The 24,029-nt window shown below is 47.8% G+C and overlaps 43 non-coding genes across 43 annotated transcripts; 16 read left to right on the top strand and 27 right to left on the bottom strand.

The window, feature by feature from the left end:
- Nucleotides 1-552: 552 nt before the first annotated feature.
- LOC137042267 (U5 spliceosomal RNA) lies at nucleotides 553-666 on the bottom strand. Its single transcript, XR_010898375.1, has one exon. It is a non-coding gene; the product is annotated as a U5 spliceosomal RNA (small nuclear RNA).
- A 207-nt stretch (nucleotides 667-873) lies between these two features.
- Nucleotides 874-945, top strand: trnad-guc (transfer RNA aspartic acid (anticodon GUC)). Its single transcript has one exon. It is a non-coding gene; the product is annotated as a tRNA-Asp (tRNA).
- Nucleotides 946-1,226: 281 nt separating this feature from the next.
- LOC137042180 (U5 spliceosomal RNA) lies at nucleotides 1,227-1,342 on the bottom strand. Its single transcript, XR_010898294.1, has one exon. It is a non-coding gene; the product is annotated as a U5 spliceosomal RNA (small nuclear RNA).
- A 451-nt stretch (nucleotides 1,343-1,793) lies between these two features.
- Nucleotides 1,794-1,865, top strand: trnad-guc (transfer RNA aspartic acid (anticodon GUC)). Its single transcript has one exon. It is a non-coding gene; the product is annotated as a tRNA-Asp (tRNA).
- A 281-nt stretch (nucleotides 1,866-2,146) lies between these two features.
- LOC137042241 (U5 spliceosomal RNA) lies at nucleotides 2,147-2,262 on the bottom strand. The gene has a single exon (XR_010898351.1). It is a non-coding gene; the product is annotated as a U5 spliceosomal RNA (small nuclear RNA).
- An 807-nt stretch (nucleotides 2,263-3,069) lies between these two features.
- Nucleotides 3,070-3,185, bottom strand: LOC137042179 (U5 spliceosomal RNA). Its single transcript, XR_010898293.1, has one exon. It is a non-coding gene; the product is annotated as a U5 spliceosomal RNA (small nuclear RNA).
- Nucleotides 3,186-3,989: 804 nt separating this feature from the next.
- Nucleotides 3,990-4,105, bottom strand: LOC137042178 (U5 spliceosomal RNA). Its single transcript, XR_010898292.1, has one exon. It is a non-coding gene; the product is annotated as a U5 spliceosomal RNA (small nuclear RNA).
- Nucleotides 4,106-4,911: 806 nt separating this feature from the next.
- LOC137042177 (U5 spliceosomal RNA) lies at nucleotides 4,912-5,027 on the bottom strand. The gene has a single exon (XR_010898291.1). It is a non-coding gene; the product is annotated as a U5 spliceosomal RNA (small nuclear RNA).
- A 451-nt stretch (nucleotides 5,028-5,478) lies between these two features.
- Nucleotides 5,479-5,550, top strand: trnad-guc (transfer RNA aspartic acid (anticodon GUC)). Its single transcript has one exon. It is a non-coding gene; the product is annotated as a tRNA-Asp (tRNA).
- Nucleotides 5,551-5,833: 283 nt separating this feature from the next.
- LOC137042106 (U5 spliceosomal RNA) lies at nucleotides 5,834-5,949 on the bottom strand. Its single transcript, XR_010898224.1, has one exon. It is a non-coding gene; the product is annotated as a U5 spliceosomal RNA (small nuclear RNA).
- A 206-nt stretch (nucleotides 5,950-6,155) lies between these two features.
- trnad-guc (transfer RNA aspartic acid (anticodon GUC)) lies at nucleotides 6,156-6,227 on the top strand. The gene has a single exon. It is a non-coding gene; the product is annotated as a tRNA-Asp (tRNA).
- Nucleotides 6,228-6,510: 283 nt separating this feature from the next.
- LOC137042238 (U5 spliceosomal RNA) lies at nucleotides 6,511-6,626 on the bottom strand. The gene has a single exon (XR_010898348.1). It is a non-coding gene; the product is annotated as a U5 spliceosomal RNA (small nuclear RNA).
- An 802-nt stretch (nucleotides 6,627-7,428) lies between these two features.
- On the bottom strand, nucleotides 7,429-7,544 carry LOC137042176 (U5 spliceosomal RNA). Its single transcript, XR_010898290.1, has one exon. It is a non-coding gene; the product is annotated as a U5 spliceosomal RNA (small nuclear RNA).
- An 804-nt stretch (nucleotides 7,545-8,348) lies between these two features.
- LOC137042175 (U5 spliceosomal RNA) lies at nucleotides 8,349-8,464 on the bottom strand. The gene has a single exon (XR_010898289.1). It is a non-coding gene; the product is annotated as a U5 spliceosomal RNA (small nuclear RNA).
- A 453-nt stretch (nucleotides 8,465-8,917) lies between these two features.
- trnad-guc (transfer RNA aspartic acid (anticodon GUC)) lies at nucleotides 8,918-8,989 on the top strand. Its single transcript has one exon. It is a non-coding gene; the product is annotated as a tRNA-Asp (tRNA).
- Nucleotides 8,990-9,272: 283 nt separating this feature from the next.
- Nucleotides 9,273-9,388, bottom strand: LOC137042174 (U5 spliceosomal RNA). Its single transcript, XR_010898288.1, has one exon. It is a non-coding gene; the product is annotated as a U5 spliceosomal RNA (small nuclear RNA).
- An 801-nt stretch (nucleotides 9,389-10,189) lies between these two features.
- LOC137042173 (U5 spliceosomal RNA) lies at nucleotides 10,190-10,305 on the bottom strand. Its single transcript, XR_010898287.1, has one exon. It is a non-coding gene; the product is annotated as a U5 spliceosomal RNA (small nuclear RNA).
- A 451-nt stretch (nucleotides 10,306-10,756) lies between these two features.
- Nucleotides 10,757-10,828, top strand: trnad-guc (transfer RNA aspartic acid (anticodon GUC)). Its single transcript has one exon. It is a non-coding gene; the product is annotated as a tRNA-Asp (tRNA).
- A 283-nt stretch (nucleotides 10,829-11,111) lies between these two features.
- On the bottom strand, nucleotides 11,112-11,227 carry LOC137042230 (U5 spliceosomal RNA). Its single transcript, XR_010898341.1, has one exon. It is a non-coding gene; the product is annotated as a U5 spliceosomal RNA (small nuclear RNA).
- Nucleotides 11,228-11,679: 452 nt separating this feature from the next.
- Nucleotides 11,680-11,751, top strand: trnad-guc (transfer RNA aspartic acid (anticodon GUC)). The gene has a single exon. It is a non-coding gene; the product is annotated as a tRNA-Asp (tRNA).
- A 283-nt stretch (nucleotides 11,752-12,034) lies between these two features.
- Nucleotides 12,035-12,150, bottom strand: LOC137042172 (U5 spliceosomal RNA). The gene has a single exon (XR_010898286.1). It is a non-coding gene; the product is annotated as a U5 spliceosomal RNA (small nuclear RNA).
- An 802-nt stretch (nucleotides 12,151-12,952) lies between these two features.
- LOC137042100 (U5 spliceosomal RNA) lies at nucleotides 12,953-13,068 on the bottom strand. The gene has a single exon (XR_010898219.1). It is a non-coding gene; the product is annotated as a U5 spliceosomal RNA (small nuclear RNA).
- A 451-nt stretch (nucleotides 13,069-13,519) lies between these two features.
- Nucleotides 13,520-13,591, top strand: trnad-guc (transfer RNA aspartic acid (anticodon GUC)). Its single transcript has one exon. It is a non-coding gene; the product is annotated as a tRNA-Asp (tRNA).
- Nucleotides 13,592-13,874: 283 nt separating this feature from the next.
- LOC137042105 (U5 spliceosomal RNA) lies at nucleotides 13,875-13,990 on the bottom strand. Its single transcript, XR_010898223.1, has one exon. It is a non-coding gene; the product is annotated as a U5 spliceosomal RNA (small nuclear RNA).
- A 206-nt stretch (nucleotides 13,991-14,196) lies between these two features.
- On the top strand, nucleotides 14,197-14,268 carry trnad-guc (transfer RNA aspartic acid (anticodon GUC)). The gene has a single exon. It is a non-coding gene; the product is annotated as a tRNA-Asp (tRNA).
- Nucleotides 14,269-14,549: 281 nt separating this feature from the next.
- Nucleotides 14,550-14,665, bottom strand: LOC137042171 (U5 spliceosomal RNA). Its single transcript, XR_010898285.1, has one exon. It is a non-coding gene; the product is annotated as a U5 spliceosomal RNA (small nuclear RNA).
- Nucleotides 14,666-15,116: 451 nt separating this feature from the next.
- Nucleotides 15,117-15,188, top strand: trnad-guc (transfer RNA aspartic acid (anticodon GUC)). The gene has a single exon. It is a non-coding gene; the product is annotated as a tRNA-Asp (tRNA).
- A 281-nt stretch (nucleotides 15,189-15,469) lies between these two features.
- LOC137042228 (U5 spliceosomal RNA) lies at nucleotides 15,470-15,585 on the bottom strand. The gene has a single exon (XR_010898339.1). It is a non-coding gene; the product is annotated as a U5 spliceosomal RNA (small nuclear RNA).
- A 451-nt stretch (nucleotides 15,586-16,036) lies between these two features.
- trnad-guc (transfer RNA aspartic acid (anticodon GUC)) lies at nucleotides 16,037-16,108 on the top strand. The gene has a single exon. It is a non-coding gene; the product is annotated as a tRNA-Asp (tRNA).
- Nucleotides 16,109-16,389: 281 nt separating this feature from the next.
- On the bottom strand, nucleotides 16,390-16,505 carry LOC137042261 (U5 spliceosomal RNA). The gene has a single exon (XR_010898370.1). It is a non-coding gene; the product is annotated as a U5 spliceosomal RNA (small nuclear RNA).
- An 803-nt stretch (nucleotides 16,506-17,308) lies between these two features.
- On the bottom strand, nucleotides 17,309-17,424 carry LOC137042104 (U5 spliceosomal RNA). The gene has a single exon (XR_010898222.1). It is a non-coding gene; the product is annotated as a U5 spliceosomal RNA (small nuclear RNA).
- Nucleotides 17,425-17,875: 451 nt separating this feature from the next.
- trnad-guc (transfer RNA aspartic acid (anticodon GUC)) lies at nucleotides 17,876-17,947 on the top strand. Its single transcript has one exon. It is a non-coding gene; the product is annotated as a tRNA-Asp (tRNA).
- A 281-nt stretch (nucleotides 17,948-18,228) lies between these two features.
- Nucleotides 18,229-18,344, bottom strand: LOC137042170 (U5 spliceosomal RNA). The gene has a single exon (XR_010898284.1). It is a non-coding gene; the product is annotated as a U5 spliceosomal RNA (small nuclear RNA).
- A 451-nt stretch (nucleotides 18,345-18,795) lies between these two features.
- On the top strand, nucleotides 18,796-18,867 carry trnad-guc (transfer RNA aspartic acid (anticodon GUC)). Its single transcript has one exon. It is a non-coding gene; the product is annotated as a tRNA-Asp (tRNA).
- A 281-nt stretch (nucleotides 18,868-19,148) lies between these two features.
- LOC137042169 (U5 spliceosomal RNA) lies at nucleotides 19,149-19,264 on the bottom strand. Its single transcript, XR_010898283.1, has one exon. It is a non-coding gene; the product is annotated as a U5 spliceosomal RNA (small nuclear RNA).
- Nucleotides 19,265-20,068: 804 nt separating this feature from the next.
- On the bottom strand, nucleotides 20,069-20,184 carry LOC137042219 (U5 spliceosomal RNA). Its single transcript, XR_010898331.1, has one exon. It is a non-coding gene; the product is annotated as a U5 spliceosomal RNA (small nuclear RNA).
- Nucleotides 20,185-20,635: 451 nt separating this feature from the next.
- Nucleotides 20,636-20,707, top strand: trnad-guc (transfer RNA aspartic acid (anticodon GUC)). The gene has a single exon. It is a non-coding gene; the product is annotated as a tRNA-Asp (tRNA).
- A 281-nt stretch (nucleotides 20,708-20,988) lies between these two features.
- On the bottom strand, nucleotides 20,989-21,104 carry LOC137042218 (U5 spliceosomal RNA). The gene has a single exon (XR_010898330.1). It is a non-coding gene; the product is annotated as a U5 spliceosomal RNA (small nuclear RNA).
- Nucleotides 21,105-21,908: 804 nt separating this feature from the next.
- Nucleotides 21,909-22,024, bottom strand: LOC137042167 (U5 spliceosomal RNA). Its single transcript, XR_010898282.1, has one exon. It is a non-coding gene; the product is annotated as a U5 spliceosomal RNA (small nuclear RNA).
- Nucleotides 22,025-22,476: 452 nt separating this feature from the next.
- Nucleotides 22,477-22,548, top strand: trnad-guc (transfer RNA aspartic acid (anticodon GUC)). Its single transcript has one exon. It is a non-coding gene; the product is annotated as a tRNA-Asp (tRNA).
- Nucleotides 22,549-22,831: 283 nt separating this feature from the next.
- Nucleotides 22,832-22,947, bottom strand: LOC137042166 (U5 spliceosomal RNA). The gene has a single exon (XR_010898281.1). It is a non-coding gene; the product is annotated as a U5 spliceosomal RNA (small nuclear RNA).
- A 206-nt stretch (nucleotides 22,948-23,153) lies between these two features.
- On the top strand, nucleotides 23,154-23,225 carry trnad-guc (transfer RNA aspartic acid (anticodon GUC)). Its single transcript has one exon. It is a non-coding gene; the product is annotated as a tRNA-Asp (tRNA).
- Nucleotides 23,226-23,506: 281 nt separating this feature from the next.
- LOC137042165 (U5 spliceosomal RNA) lies at nucleotides 23,507-23,622 on the bottom strand. Its single transcript, XR_010898280.1, has one exon. It is a non-coding gene; the product is annotated as a U5 spliceosomal RNA (small nuclear RNA).
- Nucleotides 23,623-24,029: the final 407 nt, after the last annotated feature.

Raw genomic sequence — 24,029 nt, 5'->3', positions numbered from 1 at the left:
GAGATGTTGGGCCAATGGCCTCCCACCAACATGCCACAATGCTCAGCAAGGGTAACGTCTGGTGCTGGATCCTGCCACCCTGCTTTTTTCTTTTTTAAATCATCGAGCCATTTCCATTGGAAGGAGCAAATGTAATAAGAATCCGCCCCATCACCAGATGACCGCAAACTCTGCCTAAGACGATGGCACTGAGGCTCAGTCCTCGTTAGTATAGTGGACAGTATCTCCGCCTGTCATGCGGAAGACCGGGGTTCGATTCCCCGACGGGGAGGTTTCTTCTTTATGACGGCCAAACACCTTGCATAAGCTCAGGGTTTACAGTCAACCCGCCGTTCAAGACTAGCCTGATGATGATCAGCTGACTGCGCAATGGGCTTGTAAAAGGTGTTTTTATGCATATTTGGCCTGGGTTTGTGTTGCATTTCCACTGTTCTGACCAGCAGGGGCCACCAGCGCGTGGCACCTCAAAGCAGTGATTCGTTCGGCCAAGCGTTCTGTTCAGTTGACCCCAAAGATTCCAATAAAATGCTCTGTTTTTGAACAAATACATGTGGCTCTGCTGTGAGCAGAGCATCCAAAAATAGCAAAAACTCGCAAATGTTCCCGCCACGGAAATCTTTAGTAAAAGGCGAAAGATTTATGCGTGAATGAAGAGAAACTCGAGTTGTACCCCTGAGATGTTGGGCCAATGGGCTCCCACCAACATGCCACAATGCTCAGCAAGGGTAACGTCTGGTGCTGGATCCTGCCACCCTGCTTTTTTCTTTTTTAAATCATCGAGCCATTTCCATTGGAAGGAGCAAATGTAATAAGAATCCGCCCCATCACCAGATGACCGCAAACTCTGCCTAAGACGATGTCACTGAGGCTCAGTCCTCGTTAGTATAGTGGACAGTATCTCCGCCTGTCACGCGGAAGACCGGGGTTCGATTCCCCGACGGGGAGGTTTCTTCTTTATGACGGCCAAACACCTTGCATAAGCTCAGGCTTTACAGTGAACCCGCCGTTCAAGACTCGCCTGATGATGATCAGCTGACTGCGCAATGGGCTTGTAAAAGGTGTTTTTATGCATATTTGGCCTGGGTTTGTGTTGCATTTCCACTGTTCTGACCAGCAGGGGCCACCAGCGCGTGGCACTTCAAAGCAGTGATTCGTTCGGCCAAGCGTTCGGTTCAGTTGACCCCAACGCTTCCAAAAAAATGCTCTGTTTTTGAACAAATACACGTGGCTCTGCTGTGAGCAGAGCATCCAAAAATAGCAAAAACTCGCAAATGTTCCCCTCCACGGAAATCTTTAGTAAAAGGCGAAAGATTTATGCGTGAATGAAGAGAAACTCGAGTTGTACCCCTGAGATGTTGGGCCAATGGGCTCCCACCAACATGCCACAATGCTCAGCAAGGGTAACGTCTGGTGCTGGATCCTGCCACCCTGCTTTTTTCTTTTTTAAATCATCGAGCCATTTCCATTGGAAGGAGCAAATGTAATAAGAATCCGCCCCATCACCAGATGACCGCAAACCATGCCTAAGACGATGTCACTGAGGCCGATAGTACGTTGAAGACCAATGGTAGTATTCGCACGAGATTTTTTTATGAACTTCCTGGAAGCGAAATGAAAAACCCTTCATCTCCTTCCATTGCGGGTTGATTCCTCCACAGGACAGGGTAAGCTCCTCTCCTGCCCCCTTGGCCAAAATAAAAGGGTTGAATAATGACTCCCATAATGGAAAGCATACCCAGTATTTAGCGACTTCTCAAGGGTTGCGCATGCAAAACAGTGTCTGCAAGACTCAGTCCTCGTTAGTATAGTGGACAGTATCTCCGCCTGTCACGCGGAAGACCGGGGTTCGATTCCCCGACGGGGAGGTTTCTTCTTTATGACGGCCAAACACCTTGCATAAGCTCAGGCTTTACAGTCAACCCGCCGTTCAAGACTCGCCTGATGATGATCAGCTGACTGCGCAATGGGCTTGTAAAAGGTGTTTTTATGCATATTTGGCCTGGGTTTGTGTTGCATTTCCACTGTTCTGACCAGCAGGGGCCACCAGCGCGTGGCACCTCAAAGCAGTGATTCGTTCGGCCAAGCATTCGGTTCAGTTGACCCCAAAGATTCCAATAAAATGCTCTGTTTTTGAACAAATACATGTGGTTCTGCTGTGAGCAGAGCATCCAAAAATAGCAAAAACTCGCAAATGTTCCCCTCCACGGAAATCTTTAGTAAAAGGCGAAAGATTTATGCGTGAATGAAGAGAAACTCGAGTTGTACCCCTGAGATGTTGGGCCAATGGGCTCCCACCAACATGCCACAATGCTCAGCAAGGGTAACGTCTGGTGCTGGATCCTGCCACCCTGCTTTTTTCTTTTTTAAATCATCGAGCCATTTCCATTGGAAGGAGCAAATGTAATAAGAATCCGCCCCATCACCAGATGACCGCAAACCCTGCCTAAGACGAATGTCGCTGAGGCCGATAGTACGTTGAAGACCAATGGTAGTATTCGCACGAGATTTTTTTATGAACTTCCTGGAAGCGAAATGAAAAACCCTTCATCTCCTTCCATTGCGGGTTGATTCCTCCACAGGACAGGGTAAGCTCCTCTCCTGCCCCCTTGGCCAAAATAAAAGGGTTAAATAATGACTCCCATAATGGAAAGCATACCCAGTATTTAGCGACTTCTCAACGGTTGCGCATGCAAAACAGTGTCTGCAAGACTCAGTCTTCGTTAGTATAGTGGACAGTATCTCCGCCTGTCACGCGGAAGACCGGGGTTCGATTCCCCGACGGGGAGGTTTCTTCTTTATGACGGCCAAACACCTTGCATAAGCTCAGGCTTTACAGTCAACCCCCGCCGTTCAAGACTCGCCTGATGATGATCAGCTGACTGCGCAATGGGCTTGTAAAAGGTGTTTTTATGCATATTTGGCCTGGGTTTGTGTTGCATTTCCACTGTTCTGACCAGCAGGGGCCACCAGCGCGTGGCACCTCAAAGCAGTGATTCGTTCGGCCAAGCGTTCGGTTCAGTTGATCCCAAAGATTCCAATAAAATGCTCTGTTTTTGAACAAATACATGTGGCTCTGCTGTGAGCAGAGCATCCAAAAATAGCAAAAACTCGCAAATGTTCCCCTCCACGGAAATCTTTAGTAAAAGGCGAAAGATTTATGCGTGAATGAAGAGAAACTCGAGTTGTACCCCTGAGATGTTGGGCCAATGGGCTCCCACCAACATGCCACAATGCTCAGCAAGGGTAACGTCTGGTGCTGGATCCTGCCACCCTGCTTTTTTCTTTTTTAAATCATCGAGCCATTTCCATTGGAAGGAGCAAATGTAATAAGAATCCGCCCCATCACCAGATGACCGCAAACCCTGCCTAAGACGATGTCACTGAGGCCGATAGTACGTTGAAGACCAATGGTAGTATTCGCACGAGATTTTTTTATGAACTTCCTGGAAGCGAAATGAAAAACCCTTCATCTCCTTCCATTGCGGGTTGATTCCTCCACAGGACAGGGTAAGCTCCTCTCCTGCCCCCTTGGCCAAAATAAAAGGGTTAAATAATGACTCCCATAATGGAAAGCATACCCAGTATTTAGCGACTTCTCAACGGTTGCGCATGCAAAACTGTGTCTACAAGACTCAGTCCTTGTTAGTATAGTGGACAGTATCTCCGCCTGTCACGCGGAAGACCGGGGTTCGATTTCCCGACGGGGAGGTTTCTTCTTTATGACGGCAAAACACCTTGCATAAGCTCAGGCTTTACAGTCAACCCCCCGTTCAAGACTCGCCTGATGATGATCAGCTGACTGCGCAATGGGCTTGTAAAAGGTGTTTTTATGCATATTTGGCCTGGGTTTGTGTTGCATTTCCACTGTTCTGACCAGCAGGGGCCACCAGCGCGTGGCACCTCAAAGCAGTGATTCGTTCGGCCAAGCGTTCTGTTCAGTTGACCCCAAAGATTCCAATAAAATGCTCTGTTTTTGAACAAATACATGTGGCTCTGCTGTGAGCAGAGCATCCAAAAATAGCAAAAACTCGCAAATGTTCCCCTCCACGGAAATCTTTAGTAAAAGGCGAAAGATTTATGCGTGAATGAAGAGAAACTCGAGTTGTACCCCTGAGATGTTGGGCCAATGGGCTCCCACCAACATGCCACAATGCTCAGCAAGGGTAACGTCTGGTGCTGGATCCTGCCACCCTGCTTTTTTCTTTTTTAAATCATCGAGCCATTTCCATTGGAAGGAGCAAATGTAATAAGAATCCGCCCCATCACCAGATGACCGCAAACCCTGCGTAAGACGATGTCACTGAGGCCGATAGTACGTTGAAGACCAATGGTAGTATTCGCACAAGATTTTTTTATGAACTTCCTGGAAGCGAAATGAAAAACCCTTCATCTCCTTCCATTGCGGGTTGATTCCTCCACAGGACAGGGTAAGCTCCTCTCCTGCCCCCTTGGCCAAAATAAAAGGGTTAAATAATGACTCCCATAATGGAAAGCATACCCAGTAGTTAGCGACTTCTCAACGGTTGCGCATGCAAAACAGTGTCTGCAAGACTCAGTCCTCGTTAGTATAGTGGACAGTATCTCCGCCTGTCACGCGGAAGACCGGGGTTCGATTCCCTGACGGGGAGGTTTCTTCTTTATGACGGCCAAACACCTTGCATAAGCTCAGGCTTTACAGTCAACCCCCGCCGTTCAAGACTCGCCTGATGATGATCAGCTGACTGCGCAATGGGCTTGTAAAAGGTGTTTTTATGCATATTTGGCCTGGGTTTGTGTTGCATTTCCACTGTTCTGACCAGCAGGGGCCACCAGCGCGTGGCACCTCAAAGCAGTGATTCGTTCGGCCAAGCGTTCTGTTCAGTTGACCCCAAAGATTCCAATAAAATGCTCTGTTTTTGAACAAATACATGTGGCTCTGCTGTGAGCAGAGCATCCAAAAATAGCAAAAACTCGCAAATGTTCCCCTCCACGGAAATCTTTAGTAAAAGGCGAAAGATTTATGCGTGAATGAAGAGAAACTCGAGTTGTACACCTGAGATGTTGGGCCAATGGGGTCCCACCAACATGCCACAATGCTCAGCAAGGGTAACGTCTGGTGCTGGATCCTGCCACCCTGCTTTTTTCTTTTTTAAATCATCGAGCCATTTCCATTGGAAGGAGCAAATGTAATAAGAATCCGCCCCATCACCAGATGACCGCAAACCCTGCCTAAGACGATGTCACTGAGGCCGATAGTACGTTGAAGACCAATGGTAGTATTCGCACGAGATTTTTTTATGAACTTTCTGGAAGCGAAATGAAAAACCCTTCATCTCCTTCCATTGCGGGTTGATTCCTCCACAGGACAGGGTAAGCTCCTCTCCTGCCCCCTTGGCCAAAATAAAAGGGTTAAATAATGACTCCCATAATGGAAAGCATACCCAGTAGTTAGCGACTTCTCAACGGTTGCGCATGCAAAACTGTGTCTACAAGACTCAGTCCTCGTTAGTATAGTGGACAGTATCTCCGCCTGTCACGCGGAAGACCGGGGTTCGATTCCCCGACGGGGAGGTTTCTTCTTTATGACGGCAAAACACCTTGCATAAGCTCAGGCTTTACAGTCAACCCCCGCCGTTCAAGACTCGCCTGATGATGATCAGCTGACTGCGCAATGGGCTTGTAAAAGGTGTTTTTATGCATATTTGGCCTGGGTTTGTGTTGCATTTCCACTGTTCTGACCAGCAGGGGCCACCAGCGCGTGGCACCTCAAAGCAGTGATTTGTTCGGCCAAGCGTTCGGTTCAGTTGACCCCAAAGATTCCAATAAAATGCTCTGTTTTTGAACAAATACATGTGGCTCTGCTGTGAGCAGAGCATCCAAAAATAGCAAAAACTCACAAATGTTCCCCTCCACGGAAATCTTTAGTAAAAGGCGAAAGATTTATGCGTGAATGAAGAGAAACTCGAGTTGTACCCCTGAGATGTTGGGCCAATGGGCTCCCACCAACATGCCACAATGCTCAGCAAGGGTAACGTCTGGTGCTGGATCCTGCCACCCTGCTTTTTTCTTTTTTAAATCATCGAGCCATTTCCATTGGAAGGAGCAAATGTAATAAGAATCCGCCCCATCACCAGATGACCGCAAACTCTGCCTAAGACGATGTCACTGAGGCTCAGTCCTCGTTAGTATAGTGGACAGTATCTCCGCCTGTCACGCGGAAGACCGGGGTTCGATTCCCCGACGGGGAGGTTTCTTCTTTATGACGGCCAAACACCTTGCATAAGCTCAGGCTTTACAGTCAACCCCCGCCGTTCAAGACTCGCCTGATGATGATCAGCTGACTGCGCAATGGGCTTGTAAAAGGTGTTTTTATGCATATTTGGCCTGGGTTTGTGTTGCATTTCCACTGTTCTGACCAGCAGGGGCCACCAGCGCGTGGCACCTCAAAGCAGTGATTCGTTCGGCCAAGCGTTCGGTTCAGTTGATCCCAAAGATTCCAATAAAATGCTCTGTTTTTGAACAAATACATGTGGCTCTGCTGTGAGCAGAGCATCCAAAAATAGCAAAAACTCGCAAATGTTCCCCTCCACGGAAATCTTTAGTAAAAGGCGAAAGATTTATGCGTGAATGAAAAGAAACTCGAGTTGTACCCCTGAGATGTTGGGCCAATGGGCTCCCACCAACATGCCACAGCTCAGCAAGGGTAACGTCTGGTGCTGGATCCTGCCACCCTGCTTTTTTCTTTTTTAAATCATCGAGCCATTTCCATTGGAAGGAGCAAATGTAATAAGAATCCGCCCCATCACCAGATGACCGCAAACCCTGCCTAAGACGATGTCACTGAGGCCGATAGTACGTTGAAGACCAATGGTAGTATTCGCACGAGATTTTTTTATGAACTTCCTGGAAGCGAAATGAAAAACCCTTCATCTCCTTCCATTGCGGGTTGATTCCTCCACAGGACAGGGTAAGCTCCTCTCCTGCCCCCTTGGCCAAAATAAAAGGGTTAAATAATGACTCCCATAATGGAAAGCATACCCAGTATTTAGCGACTTCTCAACGGTTGCGCATGCAAAACTGTGTCTACAAGACTCAGTCCTTGTTAGTATAGTGGACAGTATCTCCGCCTGTCACGCGGAAGACCGGGGTTCGATTTCCCGACGGGGAGGTTTCTTCTTTATGACGGCAAAACACCTTGCATAAGCTCAGGCTTTACAGTCAACCCCCCGTTCAAGACTCGCCTGATGATGATCAGCTGACTGCGCAATGGGCTTGTAAAAGGTGTTTTTATGCATATTTGGCCTGGGTTTGTGTTGCATTTCCACTGTTCTGACCAGCAGGGGCCACCAGCGCGTGGCACCTCAAAGCAGTGATTCGTTCGGCCAAGCGTTCTGTTCAGTTGACCCCAAAGATTCCAATAAAATGCTCTGTTTTTGAACAAATACATGTGGCTCTGCTGTGAGCAGAGCATCCAAAAATAGCAAAAACTCGCAAATGTTCCCCTCCACGGAAATCTTTAGTAAAAGGCGAAAGATTTATGCGTGAATGAAGAGAAACTCGAGTTGTACCCCTGAGATGTTGGGCCAATGGGCTCCCACCAACATGCCACAATGCTCAGCAAGGGTAACGTCTGGTGCTGGATCCTGCCACCCTGCTTTTTTCTTTTTTAAATCATCGAGCCATTTCCATTGGAAGGAGCAAATGTAATAAGAATCCGCCCCATCACCAGATGACCGCAAACCCTGCGTAAGACGATGTCACTGAGGCCGATAGTACGTTGAAGACCAATGGTAGTATTCGCACAAGATTTTTTTATGAACTTCCTGGAAGCGAAATGAAAAACCCTTCATCTCCTTCCATTGCGGGTTGATTCCTCCACAGGACAGGGTAAGCTCCTCTCCTGCCCCCTTGGCCAAAATAAAAGGGTTAAATAATGACTCCCATAATGGAAAGCATACCCAGTAGTTAGCGACTTCTCAACGGTTGCGCATGCAAAACAGTGTCTGCAAGACTCAGTCCTAGTTAGTATAGTGGACAGTATCTCCGCCTGTCACGCTTTAGACCGGGGTTCGATTCCCCGACGGGGAGGTTTCTTCTTTATGACGGCCAAACACCTTGCATAAGCTCAGGCTTTACAGTCAACCCGCCGTTCAAGACTCGCCTGATGATGATCAGCTGACTGCGCAATGGGCTTGTAAAAGGTGTTTTTATGCATATTTGGCCTGGGTTTGTGTTGCATTTCCACTGTTCTGACCAGCAGGGGCCACCAGCGCGTGGCACCTCAAAGCAGTGATTCGTTCGGCCAAGCGTTCGGTTCAGTTGACCCCAAAGATTCCAATAAAATGCTCTGTTTTTGAACAAATACATGTGGCTCTGCTGTGAGCAGAGCATCCAAAAATAGCAAAAACTCGCAAATGTTCCCCTCCACGGAAATCTTTAGTAAAAGGCGAAAGATTTATGCGTGAATGAAGAGAAACTCGAGTTGTACCCCTGAGATGTTGGGCCAATGGGCTCCCACCAACATGCCACAATGCTCAGCAAGGGTAACGTCTGGTGCTGGATCCTGCCACCCTGCTTTTTTCTTTTTTAAATCATCGAGCCATTTCCATTGGAAGGAGCAAATGTAATAAGAATCCGCCCCATCACCAGATGACCGCAAACCCTGCCTAAGACGAATGTCGCTGAGGCCGATAGTACGTTGAAGACCAATGGTAGTATTCGCACGAGATTTTTTTTATGAACTTCCTGGAAGCGAAATGAAAAACCCTTCATCTCCTTCCATTGCGGGTTGATTCCTCCACAGGACAGGGTAAGCTCCTCTCCTGCCCCCTTGGCCAAAATAAAAGGGTTAAATAATGACTCCCATAATGGAAAGCATACCCAGTATTTAGCGACTTCTCAACGGTTGCGCATGCAAAACAGTGTCTGCAAGACTCAGTCCTCGTTAGTATAGTGGACAGTATCTCCGCCTGTCACGCGGAAGACCGGGGTTCGATTCCCCGACGGGGAGGTTTCTTCTTTATGACGGCCAAACACCTTGCATAAGCTCAGGCTTTACAGTCAACCCCCGCCGTTCAAGACTCGCCTGATGATGATCAGCTGACTGCGCAATGGGCTTGTAAAAGGTGTTTTTATGCATATTTGGCCTGGGTTTGTGTTGCATTTCCACTGTTCTGACCAGCAGGGGCCACCAGCGCGTGGCACCTCAAAGCAGTGATTCGTTCGGCCAAGCGTTCGGTTCAGTTGATCCCAAAGATTCCAATAAAATGCTCTGTTTTTGAACAAATACATGTGGCTCTGCTGTGAGCAGAGCATCCAAAAATAGCAAAAACTCGCAAATGTTCCCCTCCACGGAAATCTTTAGTAAAAGGCGAAAGATTTATGCGTGAATGAAGAGAAACTCGAGTTGTACCCCTGAGATGTTGGGCCAATGGGCTCCCACCAACATGCCACAGCTCAGCAAGGGTAACGTCTGGTGCTGGATCCTGCCACCCTGCTTTTTTCTTTTTTAAATCATCGAGCCATTTCCATTGGAAGGAGCAAATGTAATAAGAATCCGCCCCATCACCAGATGACCGCAAACCCTGCCTAAGACGATGTCACTGAGGCCGATAGTACGTTGAAGACCAATGGTAGTATTCGCACGAGATTTTTTTATGAACTTCCTAAAAGCGAAATGAAAAACCCTTCATCTCCTTCCATTGCGGGTTGATTCCTCCACAGGACAGGGTAAGCTCCTCTCCTGACCCCTTGGCCAAAATAAAAGGGTTAAATAATGACTCCCATAATGGAAAGCATACCCAGTAGATAGCGACTTCTCAACGGTTGCGCATGCAAAACAGTGTCTGCAAGACTCAGTCCTCGTTAGTATAGTGGACAGTATCTCCGCCTGTCACGCGGAGACCGGGGTTCGATTCCCCGACGGGGAGGTTTCTTCTTTATGACAGCCAAACACCTTGCATAAGCTCAGGCTTTACAGTCAACCAGCCGTTCAAGACTCGCCTGATGATGATCAGCTGACTGCGCAATGGGCTTGTAAAAGGTGTTTTTATGCATATTTGGCCTGGGTTTGTGTTGCATTTCCACTGTTCTGACCAGCAGGGGCCACCAGCGCGTGGCACCTCAGAGCAGTGATTCGTTCGGCCAAGCGTTCTGTTCAGTTGACCCCAAAGATTCCAATAAAATGCTCTGTTTTTGAACAAATACATGTGGCTCTGCTGTGAGCAGAGCATCCAAAAATAGCAAAAACTCGCAAATGTTCCCCTCCACGGAAATCTTTAGTAAAAGGCGAAAGATTTATGCGTGAATGAAGAGAAACTCGAGTTGTACACCTGAGATGTTGGGCCAATGGGGTCCCACCAACATGCCACAATGCTCAGCAAGGGTAACGTCTGGTGCTGGATCCTGCCACCCTGCTTTTTTCTTTTTTAAATCATCGAGCCATTTCCATTGGAAGGAGCAAATGTAATAAGAATCCGCCCCATCACCAGATGACCGCAAACCCTGCCTAAGACGATGTCACTGAGGCCGATAGTACGTTGAAGACCAATGGTAGTATTCGCACGAGATTTTTTTATGAACTTTCTGGAAGCGAAATGAAAAACCCTTCATCTCCTTCCATTGCGGGTTGATTCCTCCACAGGACAGGGTAAGCTCCTCTCCTGCCCCCTTGGCCAAAATAAAAGGGTTAAATAATGACTCCCATAATGGAAAGCATACCCAGTAGTTAGCGACTTCTCAACGGTTGCGCATGCAAAACAGTGTCTGCAAGACTCAGTCCTCGTTAGTATAGTGGACAGTATCTCCGCCTGTCACGCGGAAGACCGGGGTTCGATTCCCCGACGGGGAGGTTTCTTCTTTATGACGGCAAAACACCTTGCATAAGCTCAGGCTTTACAGTCAACCCCCGCCGTTCAAGACTCGCCTGATGATGATCAGCTGACTGCGCAATGGGCTTGTAAAAGGTGTTTTTATGCATATTTGGCCTGGGTTTGTGTTGCATTTCCACTGTTCTGACCAGCAGGGGCCACCAGCGCGTGGCACCTCAAAGCAGTGATTTGTTCGGCCAAGCGTTCGGTTCAGTTGACCCCAAAGATTCCAATAAAATGCTCTGTTTTTGAACAAATACATGTGGCTCTGCTGTGAGCAGAGCATCCAAAAATAGCAAAAACTCACAAATGTTCCCCTCCACGGAAATCTTTAGTAAAAGGCGAAAGATTTATGCGTGAATGAAGAGAAACTCGAATTGTACCCCTGAGATGTTGGGCCAATGGGCTCCCACCAACATGCCACAATGCTCAGCAAGGGTAACGTCTGGTGCTGGATCCTGCCACCCTGCTTTTTTCTTTTTTAAATCATCGAGCCATTTCCATTGGAAGGAGCAAATGTAATAAGAATCCGCCCCATCACCAGATGACCGCAAACCCTGCCTAAGACGAATGTCGCTGAGGCCGATAGTACGTTGAAGACCAATGGTAGTATTCGCACGAGATTTTTTTATGAACTTCCTGGAAGCGAAATGAAAAACCCTTCATCTCCTTCCATTGCGGGTTGATTCCTCCACAGGACAGGGTAAGCTCCTCTCCTGCCCCCTTGGCCAAAATAAAAGGGTTAAATAATGACTCCCATAATGGAAAGCATACCCAGTATTTAGCGACTTCTCAACGGTTGCGCATGCAAAACAGTGTCTGCAAGACTCAGTCCTCGTTAGTATAGTGGACAGTATCTCCGCCTGTCACGCGGAAGACCGGGGTTCGATTCCCCGACGGGGAGGTTTCTTCTTTATGACGGCCAAACACCTTGCATAAGCTCAGGCTTTACAGTCAACCCCCGCCGTTCAAGACTCGCCTGATGATGATCAGCTGACTGCGCAATGGGCTTGTAAAAGGTGTTTTTATGCATATTTGGCCTGGGTTTGTGTTGCATTTCCACTGTTCTGACCAGCAGGGGCCACCAGCGCGTGGCACCTCAAAGCAGTGATTCGTTCGGCCAAGCGTTCGGTTCAGTTGATCCCAAAGATTCCAATAAAATGCTCTGTTTTTGAACAAATACATGTGGCTCTGCTGTGAGCAGAGCATCCAAAAATAGCAAAAACTCGCAAATGTTCCCCTCCACGGAAATCTTTAGTAAAAGGCGAAAGATTTATGCGTGAATGAAGAGAAACTCGAGTTGTACCCCTGAGATGTTGGGCCAATGGGCTCCCACCAACATGCCACAGCTCAGCAAGGGTAACGTCTGGTGCTGGATCCTGCCACCCTGCTTTTTTTCTTTTTTAAATCATCGAGCCATTTCCATTGGAAGGAGCAAATGTAATAAGAATCCGCCCCATCACCAGATGACCGCAAACCCTGCCTAAGACGATGTCACTGAGGCCGATAGTACGTTGAAGACCAATGGTAGTATTCGCACGAGATTTTTTTATGAACTTCCTAAAAGCGAAATGAAAAACCCTTCATCTCCTTCCATTGCGGGTTGATTCCTCCACAGGACAGGGTAAGCTCCTCTCCTGACCCCTTGGCCAAAATAAAAGGGTTAAATAATGACTCCCATAATGGAAAGCATACCCAGTAGTTAGCGACTTCTCAACGGTTGCGCATGCAAAACAGTGTCTGCAAGACTCAGTCCTCGTTAGTATAGTGGACAGTATCTCCGCCTGTCACGCGGAGACCGGGGTTCGATTCCCTGACGGGGAGGTTTCTTCTTTATGACGGCCAAACACCTTGCATAAGCTCAGGCTTTACAGTCAACCCGCCGTTCAAGACTCGCCTGATGATGATCAGCTGACTGCGCAATGGGCTTGTAAAAGGTGTTTTTATGCATATTTGGCCTGGGTTTGTGTTGCATTTCCACTGTTCTGACCAGCAGGGGCCACCAGCGCGTGGCACCTCAGAGCAGTGATTCGTTCGGCCAAGCGTTCTGTTCAGTTGACCCCAAAGATTCCAATAAAATGCTCTGTTTTTGAACAAATACATGTGGCTCTGCTGTGAGCAGAGCATCCAAAAATAGCAAAAACTCGCAAATGTTCCCCTCCACGGAAATCTTTAGTAAAAGGCGAAAGATTTATGCGTGAATGAAGAGAAACCTGAGTTGTACACCTGAGATGTTGGGCCAATGGGGTCCCACCAACATGCCACAATGCTCAGCAAGGGTAACGTCTGGTGCTGGATCCTGCCACCCTGCTTTTTTCTTTTTTAAATCATCGAGCCATTTCCATTGGAAGGAGCAAATGTAATAAGAATCCGCCCCATCACCAGATGACCGCAAACCCTGCCTAAGACGATGTCACTGAGGCCGATAGTACGTTGAAGACCAATGGTAGTATTCGCACGAGATTTTTTTATGAACTTTCTGGAAGCGAAATGAAAAACCCTTCATCTCCTTCCATTGCGGGTTGATTCCTCCACAGGACAGGGTAAGCTCCTCTCCTGCCCCCTTGGCCAAAATAAAAGGGTTAAATAATGACTCCCATAATGGAAAGCATACCCAGTATTTAGCGACTTCTCAACAGTTGCGCATGCAAAACTGTGTCTACAAGACTCAGTCCTCGTTAGTATAGTGGACAGTATCTCCGCCTGTCACGCGGAAGACCGGGGTTCGATTCCCCGACGGGGAGGTTTCTTCTTTATGACGGCAAAACACCTTGCATAAGCTCAGGCTTTACAGTCAACCCCCGCCGTTCAAGACTCGCCTGATGATGATCAGCTGACTGCGCAATGGGCTTGTAAAAGGTGTTTTTATGCATATTTGGCCTGGGTTTGTGTTGCATTTCCACTGTTCTGACCAGCAGGGGCCACCAGCGCGTGGCACCTCAAAGCAGTGATTTGTTCGGCCAAGCGTTCGGTTCAGTTGACCCCAAAGATTCCAATAAAATGCTCTGTTTTTGAACAAATACATGTGGCTCTGCTGTGAGCAGAGCATCCAAAAATAGCAAAAACTCACAAATGTTCCCCTCCACGGAAATCTTTAGTAAAAGGCGAAAGATTTATGCGTGAATGAAGAGAAACTCGAGTTGTACCCCTGAGATGTTGGGCCAATGGGCTCCCACCAACATGCCACAATGCTCAGCAAGGGTAACGTCTGGTGCTGGATCCTGCCACCCTGCTTTTTTCTTTTTTAAATCATCGAGCCATTTCCATTGGAAGGAGCAAATGTAATAAGAATCCGCCCCATCACCAGATGACCGCAAACTCTGCCTAAGACGATGTCACTGAGGCTCAGTCCTCGTTAGTATAGTGGACAGTATCTCCGCCTGTCACGCGGAAGACCGGGGTTCGATTCCCCGACGGGGAGGTTTCTTCTTTATGACGGCCAAACACCTTGCATAAGCTCAGGGTTTACAGTCAACCCGCCGTTCAAGACTAGCCTGATGATGATCAGCTGACTGCGCAATGGGCTTGTAAAAGGTGTTTTTATGCATATTTGGCCTGGGTTTGTGTTGCATTTCCACTGTTCTGACCAGCAGGGGCCACCAGCGCGTGGCACCTCAAAGCAGTGATTCGTTCGGCCAAGCGTTCTGTTCAGTTGACCCCAAAGATTCCAATAAAATGCTCTGTTTTTGAACAAATACATGTGGCTCTGCTGTGAGCAGAGCATCCAAAAATAGCAAAAACTCGCAAATGTTCCCCTCCACGGAAATCTTTAGTAAAAGGCGAAAGATTTATGCGTGAATGAAGAGAAACTCGAGTTGTACCCCTGAGATGTTGGGCCAATGGGCTCGCACCAACATGCCACAATGCTCAGCAAGGGTAACGTCTGGTGCTGGATCCTGCCACCCTGCTTTTTTCTTTTTTAAATCATCGAGCCATTTCCATTGGAAGGAGCAAATGTAATAAGAATCCGCCCCATCACCAGATGACCGCAAACCCTGCCTAAGACGATGTCACTGAGGCCGATAGTACGTTGAAGACCAATGGTAGTATTCGCACAAGATTTTTTTATGAACTTCCTGGAAGCGAAATGAAAAACCCTTCATCTCCTTCCATTGCGGGTTGATTCCTCCACAGGACAGGGTAAGCTCCTCTCCTGCCCCCTTGGCCAAAATAAAAGGGTTAAATAATGACTCCCATAATGGAAAGCATACCCAGTAGTTAGCGACTTCTCAACGGTTGCGCATGCAAAACAGTGTCTGCAAGAGTCAGTCCTCGTTAGTATAGTGGACAGTATCTCCGCCTGTCACGCGGAAGACCGGGGTTCGATTCCCCGACGGGGAGGTTTCTTCTTTATGACGGCCAAACACCTTGCATAAGCTCAGGCTTTACAGTCAACCCGCCGTTCAAGACTCGCCTGATGATGATCAGCTGACTGCGCAATGGGCTTGTAAAAGGTGTTTTTATGCATATTTGGCCTGGGTTTGTGTTGCATTTCCACTGTTCTGACCAGCAGGGGCCACCAGCGCGTGGCACCTCAAAGCAGTGATTCGTTCGGCCAAGCGTTCGGTTCAGTTGACCCCAAAGATTCCAATAAAATGCTCTGTCTTTGAACAAATACATGTGGCTCTGCTGTGAGCAGAGCATCCAAAAATAGCAAAAACTCGCAAATGTTCCCCTCCACGGAAATCTTTAGTAAAAGGCGAAAGATTTATGCGTGAATGAAGTGAAACTCGAGTTGTAGCCCTGAGATGTTGGGCCAATGGGCTCCCACCAACATGCCACAATGCTCAGCAAGGGTAACGTCTGGTGCTGGATCCTGCCACCCTGCTTTTTTCTTTTTTAAATCATCGAGCCATTTCCATTGGAAGGAGCAAATGTAATAAGAATCCGCCCCATCACCAGATGACCGCAAACCCTGCCTAAGACGATGTCACAGAGGCCGATAGTACGTTGAAGACCAATGGTAGTATTCGCACAAGATTTTTTTATGAACTTCCTGGAAGCGAAATGAAAAACCCTTCATCTCCTTCCATTGCGGGTTGATTCCTCCACAGGACAGGGTAAGCTCCTCTCCTGCCCCCTTGGCCAAAATAAAAGGGTTAAATAATGACTCCCATAATGGAAAGCATACCCAGTAGTTAGCGACTTCTCAACGGTTGCGCATGCAAAACAGTGTCTGCAAGACTCAGTCCTCGTTAGTATAGTGGACAGTATCTCCGCCTGTCACGCGGAAGACCGGGGTTCGATTCCCCGACGGGGAGGTTTCTTCTTTATGACGGCCAAACACCTTGCATAAGCTCAGGCTTTACAGTCAACCCGCCGTTCAAGACTCGCCTGATGATGATCAGCTGACTGCGCAATGGGCTTGTAAAAGGTGTTTTTATGCATATTTGGCCTGGGTTTGTGTTGCATTTCCACTGTTCTGACCAGCAGGGGCCACCAGCGCGTGGCACCTCAAAGTAGTGATTCGTTCGGCCAAGCGTTCTGTTCAGTTGACCCCAAAGATTCCAATAAAATGCTCTGTTTTTGAACAAATACATGTGGCTCTGCTGTGAGCAGAGCATCCAAAAATAGCAAAAACTCGCAAATGTTCCCCTCCACGGAAATCTTTAGTAAACGGCGAAAGATTTATGCGTGAATGAAGAGAAACTCGAGTTGTACCCCTGAGATGTTGGGCCAATGGGCTCCCACCAACATGCCACAATGCTCAGCAAGGGTAACGTCTGGTGCTGGATCCTGCCACCCTGCTTTTTTCTTTTTTAAATCATCGAGCCATTTCCATTGGAAGGAGCAAATGTAATAAGAATCCGCCCCATCACCAGATGACCGCAAACCCTGCCTAAGACGATGTCACTGAGGCCGATAGTACGTTGAAGACCAATGGTAGTATTCGCACGAGATTTTTTTATGAACTTCCTAAAAGCGAAATGAAAAACCCTTCATCTCCTTCCATTGCGGGTTGATTCCTCCACAGGACAGGGTAAGCTCCTCTCCTGACCCCTTGGCCAAAATAAAAGGGTTAAATAATGACTCCCATAATGGAAAGCATACCCAGTAGTTAGCGACTTCTCAACGGTTGCGCATGCAAAACAGTGTCTGCAAGACTCAGTCCTCGTTAGTATAGTGGACAGTATCTCCGCCTGTCACGCGGAGACCGGGGTTCGATTCCCCGACGGGGAGGTTTCTTCTTTATGACGGCCAAACACCTTGCATAAGCTCAGGCTTTACAGTCAACCCGCCGTTCAAGACTCGCCTGATGATGATCAGCTGACTGCGCAATGGGCTTGTAAAACGTGTTTTTATGCATATTTGGCCTGGGTTTGTGTTGCATTTCCACTGTTCTGACCAGCAGGGGCCACCAGCGCGTGGCACCTCAGAGCAGTGATTCGTTCGGCCAAGCGTTCTGTTCAGTTGACCCCAAAGATTCCAATAAAATGCTCTGTTTTTGAACAAATACATGTGGCTCTGCTGTGAGCAGAGCATCCAAAAATAGCAAAAACTCACAAATGTTCCCCTCCACGGAAATCTTTAGTAAAAGGCGAAAGATTTATGCGTGAATGAAGAGAAACTCGAGTTGTACACCTGAGATGTTGGGCCAATGGGCTCCCACCAACATGCCACAATGCTCAGCAAGGGTAACGTCTGGTGCTGGATCCTGCCACCCTGCTTTTTTCTTTTTTAAATCATCGAGCCATTTCCATTGGAAGGAGCAAATGTAATAAGAATCCGCCCCATCACCAGATGACCGCAAACCCTGCCTAAGACGATGTCACTGAGGCCGATAGTACGTTGAAGACCAATGGTAGTATTCGCACGAGATTTTTTTATGAACTTCCTGGAAGCGAAATGAAAAACCCTTCATCTCCTTCCATTGCGGGTTGATTCCTCCACAGGACAGGGTAAGCTCCTCTCCTGCCCCCTTGGCCAAAATAAAAGGGTTAAATAATGACTCCCATAATGGAAAGCATACCCAGTAGTTAGCGACTTCTCAACGGTTGCGCATGCAAAACAGTGTCTGCAAGACTCAGTCCTCGTTAGTATAGTGGACAGTATCTCCGCCTGTCACGCGGAAGACCGGGGTTCGATTCCCCGACGGGGAGGTTTCTTCTTTATGACGGCAAAACACCTTGCATAATCTCAGGCTTTACAGTCAACCCGCCGTTCAAGACTCGCCTGATGATGATCAGCTGACTGCGCAATGGGCTTGTAAAAGGTGTTTTTATGCATATTTGGCCTGGGTTTGTGTTGCATTTCCACTGTTCTGACCAGCAGGGGCCACCAGCGCGTGGCACCTCAAAGCAGTGATTCGTTCGGCCAAGCGTTCGGTTCAGTTGACCCCAAAGATTCCAATAAAATGCTCTGTTTTTGAACAAATACATGTGGCTCTGCTGTGAGCAGAGCATCCAAAAATAGCAAAAACTCGCAAATGTTCCCCTCCACGGAAATCTTTAGTAAAAGGCGAAAGATTTATGCGTGAATGAAGAGAAACTCGAGTTGTACCCCTGAGATGTTGGGCCAATGGGCTCCCACCAACATGCCACAATGCTCAGCAAGGGTAACGTCTGGTGCTGGATCCTGCCACCCTGCTTTTTTCTTTTTTAAATCATCGAGCCATTTCCATTGGAAGGAGCAAATGTAATAAGAATCCACCCCATCACCAGATGACCGCAAACCCTGCCTAAGACGATGTCACTGAGGCCGATAGTACGTTGAAGACCAATGGTAGTATTCGCACAAGATTTTTTTATGAACTTCCTGGAAGCGAAATGAAAAACCCTTCATCTCCTTCCATTGCGGGTTGATTCCTCCACAGGACAGGGTAAGCTCCTCTCCTGCCCCCTTGGCCAAAATAAAAGGGTTAAATAATGACTCCCATAATGGAAAGCATACCCAGTAGTTAGCGACTTCTCAACGGTTGCGCATGCAAAACAGTGTCTGCAAGACTCAGTCCTCGTTAGTATAGTGGACAGTATCTCCGCCTGTCACGCGGAAGACCGGGGTTCGATTCCCCGACGGGGAGGTTTCTTCTTTATGACGGCCAAACACCTTGCATAAGCTCAGGCTTTACAGTCAACCCGCCGTTCAAGACTCGCCTGATGATGATCAGCTGACTGCGCAATGGGCTTGTAAAAGGTGTTTTTATGCATATTTGGCCTGGGTTTGTGTTGCATTTCCACTGTTCTGACCAGCAGGGGCCACCAGCGCGTGGCACCTCAGAGCAGTGATTCGTTCGGCCAAGCGTTCTGTTCAGTTGACCCCAAAGATTCCAATAAAATGCTCTGTTTTTGAACAAATACATGTGGCTCTGCTGTGAGCAGAGCATCCAAAAATAGCAAAAACTCGCAAATGTTCCCCTCCACGGAAATCTTTAGTAAAAGGCGAAAGATTTATGCGTGAATGAAGAGAAACTCGAGTTGTACACCTGAGATGTTGGGCCAATGGTCTCCCACCAACATGCCACAATGCTCAGCAAGGGTAACGTCTGGTGCTGGATCCTGCCACCCTGCTTTTTTCTTTTTTAAATCATCGAGCCATTTCCATTGGAAGGAGCAAATGTAATAAGAATCCGCCCCATCACCAGATGACCGCAAACCCTGCCTAAGACGATGTCACTGAGGCCGATAGTACGTTGAAGACCAATGGTAGTATTCGCACGAGATTTTTTTATGAACTTCCTGGAAGCGAAATGAAAAACCCTTCATCTCCTTCCATTGCGGGTTGATTCCTCCACAGGACAGGGTAAGCTCCTCTCCTGCCCCCTTGGCCAAAATAAAAGGGTTAAATAATGACTCCCATAATGGAAAGCATACCCAGTAGTTAGCGACTTCTCAACGGTTGCGCATGCAAAACAGTGTCTGCAAGACTCAGTCCTCGTTAGTATAGTGAACAGTATCTCCGCCTGTCACGCGGAAGACCGGGGTTCGATTCCCCGACGGGGAGGTTTCTTCTTTATGACGGCAAAACACCTTGCATAAGCTCAGGCTTTACAGTCAACCCGCCGTTCAAGACTCGCCTGATGATGATCAGCTGACTGCGCAATGGGCTTGTAAAAGGTGTTTTTATGCATATTTGGCCTGGGTTTGTGTTGCATTTCCACTGTTCTGACCAGCAGGGGCCACCAGCGCGTGGCACCTCAAAGCAGTGATTCGTTCGGCCAAGCGTTCGGTTCAGTTGACCCCAAAGATTCCAATAAAATGCTCTGTTTTTGAACAAATACATGTGGCTCTGCTGTGAGCAGAGCATCCAAAAATAGCAAAAACTCGCTAATGTTCCCCTCCACGGAAATCTTTAGTAAAAGGCGAAAGATTTATGCGTGAATGAAGAGAAACTCGAGTTGTACCCCTGAGATGTTGGGCCAATGGGCTCCCACCAACATGCCACAATGCTCAGCAAGGGTAACGTCTGGTGCTGGATCCTGCCACCCTGCTTTTTTCTTTTTTAAATCATCGAGCCATTTCCATTGGAAGGAGCAAATGTAATAAGAATCCGCCCCATCACCAGATGACCGCAAACCCTGCCTAAGACGATGTCACTGAGGCCGATAGTACGTTGAAGACCAATGGTAGTATTCGCACAAGATTTTTTTATGAACTTCCTGGAAGCGAAATGAAAAACCCTTCATCTCCTTCCATTGCGGGTTGATTCCTCCACAGGACAGGGTAAGCTCCTCTCCTGCCCCCTTGGCCAAAATAAAAGGGTTAAATAATGACTCCCATAATGGAAAGCATACCCAGTAGTTAGCGACTTCTCAACGGTTGCGCATGCAAAACAGTGTCTGCAAGACTCAGTCCTCGTTAGTATAGTGGACAGTATCTCCGCCTGTCACGCGGAAGACCGGGGTTCGATTCCCCGACGGGGAGGTTTCTTCTTTATGACGGCAAAACACCTTGCATAAGCTCAGGCTTTACAGTCAACCCGCCGTTCAAGACTCGCCTGATGATGATCAGCTGACTGCGCAATGGGCTTGTAAAAGGTGTTTTTATGCATATTTGGCCTGGGTTTGTGTTGCATTTCCACTGTTCTGACCAGCAGGGGCCACCAGCGCGTGGCACCTCAAAGCAGTGATTCGTTCGGCCAAGCGTTCGGTTCAGTTGACCCCAAAGATTCCAATAAAATGCTCTGTTTTTGAACAAATACATGTGGCTCTGCTGTGAGCAGAGCATCCAAAAATAGCAAAAACTCGCTAATGTTCCCCTCCACGGAAATCTTTAGTAAAAGGCGAAAGATTTATGCGTGAATGAAGAGAAACTCGAGTTGTACCCCTGAGATGTTGGGCCAATGGGCTCCCACCAACATGCCACAATGCTCAGCAAGGGTAACGTCTGGTGCTGGATCCTGCCACCCTGCTTTTTTCTTTTTTAAATCATCGAGCCATTTCCATTGGAAGGAGCAAATGTAATAAGAATCCGCCCCATCACCAGATGACCGCAAACCCTGCCTAAGACGATGTCACTGAGGCCGATAGTACGTTGAAGACCAATGGTAGTATTCGCACAAGATTTTTTTATGAACTTCCTGGAAGCGAAATGAAAAACCCTTCATCTCCTTCCATTGCGGGTTGATTCCTCCACAGGACAGGGTAAGCTCCTCTCCTGCCCCCTTGGCCAAAATAAAAGGGTTAAATAATGACTCCCATAATGGAAAGCATACCCAGTAGTTAGCGACTTCTCAACGGTTGCGCATGCAAAACAGTGTCTGCAAGACTCAGTCCTCGTTAGTATAGTGGACAGTATCTCCGCCTGTCACGCGGAAGACCGGGGTTCGATTCCCCGATGGGGAGGTTTCTTCTTTATGACGGCCAAACACCTTGCATAAGCTCAGGCTTTACAGTCAACCCGCCGTTCAAGACTCGCCTGATGATGATCAGCTGACTGCGCAATGGGCTTGTAAAAGGTGTTTTTATGCATATTTGGCCTGGGTTTGTGTTGCATTTCCACTGTTCTGACCAGCAGGGGCCACCAGCGCGTGGCACCTCAAAGCAGTGATTCGTTCGGCCAAGCGTTCGGTTCAGTTGACCCCAAAGATTCCAATAAAATGCTCTGTTTTTGAACAAATACATGTGGCTCTGCTGTGAGCAGAGCATCCAAAAATAGCAAAAACTCGCAAATGTTCCCCTCCACGGAAATCTTTAGTAAAAGGCGAAAGATTTATGCGTGAATGAAGAGAAACTCGAGTTGTACCCCTGAGATGTTGGGCCAGTGGGCTCCCACCAACATGCCACAATGCTCAGCAAGGGTAACGTCTGGTGCTGGATCCTGCCACCCTGCTTTTTTCTTTTTTAAATCATCGAGCCATTTCCATTGGAAGGAGCAAATGTAATAAGAATCCGCCCCATCACCAGATGACCGCAAACCCTGCCTAAGACGATGTCACTGAGGCCGATAGTACGTTGAAGACCAATGGTAGTATTCGCACAAGATTTTTTTATGAACTTCCTGGAAGCGAAATGAAAAACCCTTCATCTCCTTCCATTGCGGGTTGATTCCTCCACAGGACAGGGTAAGCTCCTCTCCTGCCCCCTTGGCCAAAATAAAAGGGTTAAATAATGACTCCCATAATGAAAAAGCATACCCAGTATTTAGCGACTTCTCAACGGTTGCGCATGCAAAACAGTGTCTGCAAGACTCAGTCCTCGTTAGTATAGTGGACAGTATCTCCGCCTGTCACGCGGAAGACCGGGGTTCGATTCCCCGACGGGGAGGTTTCTTCTTTATGACGGCAAAACACCTTGCATAAGCTCAGGCTTTACAGTCAACCCCCGCCGTTCAAGACTCGCCTGATGATGATCAGCTGACTGCGCAATGGGCTTGTAAAAGGTGTTTTTATGCATATTTGGCCTGGGTTTGTGTTGCATTTCCACTGTTCTGACCAGCAGGGGCCACCAGCGCGTGGCACCTCAAAGCAGTGATTTGTTCGGCCAAGCGTTCGGTTCAGTTGACCCCAAAGATTCCAATAAAATGCTCTGTTTTTGAACAAATACATGTGGCTCTGCTGTGAGCAGAGCATCCAAAAATAGCAAAAACTCGCAAATGTTCCCCTCCACGGAAATCTTTAGTAAAAGGCGAAAGATTTATGCGTGAATGAAGAGAAACTCGAGTTGTACCCCTGAGATGTTGGGCCAATGGGCTCCCACCAACATGCCACAATGCTCAGCAAGGGTAACGTCTGGTGCTGGATCCTGCCACCCTGCTTTTTTCTTTTTTAAATCATCGAGCCATTTCCATTGGAAGGAGCAAATGTAATAAGAATCCGCCCCATCACCAGATGACCGCAAACTCTGCCTAAGACGATGTCACTGAGGCTCAGTCCTCGTTAGTATAGTGGACAGTATCTCCGCCTGTCACGCGGAAGACCGGGGTTCGATTCCCCGACGGGGAGGTTTCTTCTTTATGACGGCCAAACACCTTGCATAAGCTCAGGGTTTACAGTCAACCCGCCGTTCAAGACTAGCCTGATGATGATCAGCTGACTGCGCAATGGGCTTGTAAAAGGTGTTTTTATGCATATTTGGCCTGGGTTTGTGTTGCATTTCCACTGTTCTGACCAGCAGGGGCCACCAGCGCGTGGCACCTCAAAGCAGTGATTCGTTCGGCCAAGCGTTCTGTTCAGTTGACCCCAAAGATTCCAATAAAATGCTCTGTTTTTGAACAAATACATGTGGCTCTGCTGTGAGCAGAGCATCCAAAAATAGCAAAAACTCGCAAATGTTCCCCTCCACGGAAATCTTTAGTAAAAGGCGAAAGATTTATGCGTGAATGAAGAGAAACTCGAGTTGTACCCCTGAGATGTTGGGCCAATGGGCTCCCACCAACATGCCACAATGCTCAGCAAGGGTAACGTCTGGTGCTGGATCCTGCCACCCTGCTTTTTTCTTTTTTAAATCATCGAGCCATTTCCATTGGAAGGAGCAAATGTAATAAGAATCCGCCCCATCACCAGATGACCGCAAACCCTGCGTAAGACGATGTCACTGAGGCCGATAGTACGTTGAAGACCAATGGTAGTATTCGCACAAGATTTTTTTATGAACTTCCTGGAAGCGAAATGAAAAACCCTTCATCTCCTTCCATTGCGGGTTGATTCCTCCACAGGACAGAGTAAGCTCCTCTCCTGCCCCCTTGGCCAAAATAAAAGGGTTAAATAATGACTCCCACAATGGAAAGCATACCCAGTAGTTAGCGA

This window comes from Pseudorasbora parva, chromosome 15, assembly GCF_024679245.1.
Source record: "Pseudorasbora parva isolate DD20220531a chromosome 15, ASM2467924v1, whole genome shotgun sequence".
NCBI lineage: Eukaryota > Metazoa > Chordata > Actinopteri > Cypriniformes > Gobionidae > Pseudorasbora > Pseudorasbora parva.
The sequence above is the reverse complement of the archived record's forward strand: the minus strand, read 5'-3'. Positions and strand labels throughout refer to the sequence as shown.